Source organism: Salvelinus sp. IW2-2015, linkage group LG23, assembly GCF_002910315.2.
Source record: "Salvelinus sp. IW2-2015 linkage group LG23, ASM291031v2, whole genome shotgun sequence".
Classification (NCBI taxonomy): domain Eukaryota; kingdom Metazoa; phylum Chordata; class Actinopteri; order Salmoniformes; family Salmonidae; genus Salvelinus; species Salvelinus sp. IW2-2015.
This window is the reverse complement of record NC_036863.1, coordinates 15,897,169-15,902,260: the sequence shown is the minus strand read 5'-3', so window position 1 is coordinate 15,902,260 and position 5,092 is coordinate 15,897,169.

Sequence of the window (5,092 nt, the reverse complement as noted above, 5' to 3'; positions counted from 1 at the left end):
GTTTGAATCTGTCAGGTTGATAAGAAAAAGCTTTGAGCAGAGCCTTCTAGAAGACTCCTCTCAAGAAGCCCATCCTACCAACAAATCATAAGTGACAAACAATTCTGCCATATCTGCACATTTTTATAATTCTCAAAGCCAGAGAGAAGACTCAGTCAGTCGTTCTGCCTCTGAACAAGGCAGTTAACCCACTGTTCCTAGGCCATCATTGAAAATAATAATTTGATCTTAACCGACTTCCCTAGTTAAATAAAGGTAAAATAAATAAATAAAATGATGTTTTCCCTGTAACGCACAGCATTGAGATTGCCTGCAATGACAACAAGCTCAGTCCGATGATGCTGTGACACACCGCCCCAGACCATGACGGACCCTCCACCTCCAAATTGTTCCCGCTCCAGAGTACAGGCCTCGGTGTAACGGTCATTTCTTCGACGATAAACGTGAATCCAACCATCACCCCTGGTGAGACAAAACCGCGACTCGTCAGTGAAGAGCACTTTTTGCCAGTTCTGTCTGGTCCAGCGACGGTGGGTTTGTGCCCATAGGCGACGTTGTTGCCAGTGATGTCTGGTGAGGACCTGCCTTACAACAGGCCTACAAGCCCTCAGTCCAGCCTCTCTCAGCCTATTGCGGGCAGTCTGAGCACTGATGAAAGGATTGTGCGTTCCTGGTGTAACTCAGGCAGTTGTTGTTGCCATCCTGTACCTGTCCCGCAGGTGTGATGTTCGGATGTACCGATCCTGTGCAGGCATTGTTACACGTGGTCTGCCACTGCTAGGACGATCAGCTGTCCGTCCTGTCTCCCTGTAGCGCTGTCTTAGGCATCTTAGGCATCTCAGTACGGACATTGCAATTTATTGCCTTGGCCACATCTGCAGTCCTCATGCCTCCTTGCAGCATGCCTAAGGCACATTCACGCAGATGAGCAGGGACCCTGTGCATCTTTCTTTTGGTGTTTTTCAGAGTCAGTAGAAAGGCCTCTTTAGTGTCCTAAGTTTTCATAACTGTGAGCTTAATTGCCTACCGTCTGTAAGCTGTTTTGTGTTGTCGATGACCAGTGCCCTTTCTGGTATAATCGTGGATCCCCCTCGCTCTCCTAACCCAGGTTCTGTTATCTCAGGTCGTAAATTTCTGGCATAGACTCTTCCCCTGCCTCTCCCTTCTGGCCATGCAGAAAGAGAGACCACTGAATGAACAAAGGATTTCACGTTGCTGAACTCCTAAATCCCCAAAATGGGAAAATTAAGCTGTGAGAGTGGGAAGGGTCCGTGGACCAATAAAGGGACAGTTATGTTGAGTGCGTTTCATTTGGTGACTCCACAAGGACAGGAAACACACAACTATCTGTTGAATGTGTACATTTCTCAATTATGGTTGCATCTAATTCTTGTATAAAATGATGAGTAAAGATGAAACTATTTGTGAAATGATGTAATGTTAAACCTTTAAAGGGATACCAATTCTCTCACATTAATTAACTAAGTCATTGCCCCGTGAGCAAGACACAATCTGGCGTCATGGAACCGCCTTTCCTATTGTTACGAAAAAGCCCCTCCTAAGAAAATCCTCTTCAGACTGAGCAAACACACAGCGTGAGCTGTGATTGCGAATAGTTTGACCACGCATACCTCGGGTAAGCGGGTGCACAGTTTGAGATACCAAGACTAGAAAACCACCCATTGGAGCATTGGCTACACAGCTGGAAATGGGTTAAACTCTGAGACTTCATCCTCCAGCAAGCCATCTTAGAACTATATTACTAGTCTGTAGCTAGAAATTATGTAAACCTAGACGACATACCGACAAAACATCTATCTATGAGAACATTTCTGAATGGTACTCTGAAGTATCCATTCTAACCACAAAAGTCTTTGATCTTCAGGGAAACAGAAAGAGAGGAGACTCGGATAACTCTCCAGCAGACGGACCGATCCAACAGAGAAGATCACAATGACACATGGGCGTAATATATATTGATTGCAATTATTCCTGAATGAGTGAGCTTCATGTGCAAAGGGTTAGCATTTCAATTAATATAATTATCAATTGTGTGTAGTGATCGCTTTTGTCTTTCCGCTTCTGTCTCAGTCCACCAAGCATCGTATCGGCTTAGCTAGGAATTTCCCTATCATTTGTTAGTAACCAATATCTACTGTTTTGGCATTTCTGTGTTATTTTAGTTAGTAAATAAATGATTAACCAATTGGTGTATGGATGATTTATAGTAAAGGCTGGTTCGTGCAGATAACCAACAATTTACAACGTTCAGATGGAGACTGACGTGAGGTAAATATAATTCATTAATAGAATACTAATTGATCAGATATTAAATATCTATAGAGTATATTCACAAAGTATAACTTTGTAATCTGAAGATTTCCGTGGTGCCCGACTTCAATGTACAATTAATTAACTAGGATTAGTTTAATCACGTAATACTGACAGAATTGATTTGATAAAATAACAGTCTTCACTTTTAATGATGACAAAGACACGACAGTGTCATACAACCATTCCACAGGTGCATGTTGATTAATTGTTTATGATCATTGAGCAAGATGGGAAACAGTGTTTAACCTCTAACGAGCCTCTACCCGGGTCCGGGACACCCCCCATCCCCCACACACTGATTGCATAGCTAGCATAGCTTCACAAGTAGATAGTAGCATCTAAATATCCTTAAATCACAAGTCCAAGTAAACCAGATGAAAGATACAGACTGTGAATAAAGCCACCATTTCAGATTTTTAAATGTTTTACAGGGAAGACAAAATATGTAAATCTATTAGCTAAACACGTTAGCAAAATACACCACTATTCTAACTCATCAGTTTCTTACTCCTTCATTATCACCATTTCGGCGCACTAATATTGTATCCACTAACCAAGAAAAACCTCTTCAGATGACAGTCTGATAACAATTCATGGTATAGGATAGTTTTTTTGAGAAAAAAGTGCATATTTCAGGTAGAAATCACAGTTTACAATTGCACCGACCATCACAATCGACTAGAATTACTAGTAGAGCAACGTGTATGACCAATTTACTCATCATAAAAACATTTCATAAAATAGACAAAGCAGCAATGGAAAGACCAGTTCTTGTGTTTCAGACCATATTTCAGATTTTCTAAGCGTTTTTCAGCGCGAAAACACAATAAATCGATAAGATTAGCATACCACATGGCAAACGTTACCAGAGCATCGATCCAGCAAGAGCGCATAACGTAATCACCGCCAAAATATATAATTTTTTCACTAACCTTCTCAAATTCTTCGATGACACTCCCTGCTAACATCATTTTACAATATACATATACAGTTTGTTCGAAAAGGTGCATATTTAGCCATACAAAACCGTGGTTACACAATAAAAATACTAGGAAATCAAGCCTCAATATGTCTGACGTCATCTATCAGAGTGATCTAGTTAATGAAAGCTCAATCATATACTTGACAAAAAAATACAGGGTTGACAGCAATCGAAGACAAATTAGTTCTTAATGCAACGCTGATTACATTTTTAAAATTATCCTTACTTTTCAATACAGGGTTGGCCAATGAAGCTATACCAAACAAAATGGCGAAATATGCGTTTAAATATTTCGACAGAAACACGATTTATCATATTAAATATTGCTTACTTTGAGCTGTTCTTCCATCAGATTCTTGGGCAATGTATCCTTTCTATGTTATAAACGTCTTTTGGTCGATAGATGTCCTCTGTCCTTCGAAATACCACTAACGATCGAACGGCGACCCCAAAACGTGTCCAAACTTTCAGAGTGCACAACAAAGAATTCCTCAAAATCCACTAAAGCGGATATAAATCTATAAAACGTTCAAATTAACTACATTATGATGTTTTTACAACTATAACGACTGAAAACATGACCGGAGAAATTTGCTGGTTAGAACGATTTGAACGAGCAAGTCCGATGGCCTTCACGCTTCAGGCGCACGACGAGAAAGGGCGGTCCTAAACATTTTGTGGTTTATTATATGGCTGGGATTGTGCAATAGATTCATTCAAACGTGATGACGTACAGACCCCAAGGAGACGTAGGCAGTGTCGGTTTCTTCATAGCATTCACTGTGCGCCTTAAAAACAGACCCCAGATCAGGGTAAAAATTTCTGAAATGAAACCTGTCATGAAAGAAATTGTTCTGTACCACTCAGAAGACAAAATTCCAACTTCTATAGAAACTAGAAGGGTTTTCTATCCAATAATAACAATAATATGCATATGTACGATCAAGAATTTAGCACGAGGCAGTTTAATTTGAGACCCAATATGCTAATGCGGAACAGCACCCCCTATAGTTGCAAGAAGTTAACCCTTTACAATGAAGATCTGTGATTATTTGGAGTTTACTTATCTTTGAAGACAGGGTCCTGAAAAAGAGACATTTCTTTTTGTTTCGTTTGTTGTATAGTACACAAACAATATCATTATTCACGATTCTTTAGGACCTTCCGTAATCATAGTAGCACCACAATAATGTAGAAGACATGCAACCTCTCACCATTACAATAACAGGGAGGTTAGCATGCTTTAGGGAGGTAATATATGCGTCTACTTCCTCACTCATGACTATTCCGTAATCATGGTAGCATCCACATTAATGTAGAAGTGTTTAAAAACGTTATTATTTACAATAAAAAGGACAATTTAACATTCATTTCTATTGCACAAATCTGAAACAACCAAAACAAACAGCAAATGATGCAAGTTTTAGGTCACCAGCTTGATTTAATCATTGTGTGCTAGGAATATGGGACCAAATACTAAACTTGACTACTTAATACAAGTGATTTGTCCCAATACTTATGTCCCTTTAAATGTTCAACATGTGCTGTAATTTCTAAAATGAAATACCTCAAATTAAAGCTGACAGTCTGCACTAACCTCAGTCATTATATATTCAAATCCAAAGTGCTGGAGTACAGAACCAAAAAATACTGTCCCAATACTTCAGCTCACCATACTTAATGACTCAAGACATTTCAGCTTTACATTTACTTGAACATCTCAAAACAATAATCCACTTGGTTGGTCATTATAGGGTAGTTATCTGTAGCCTATGA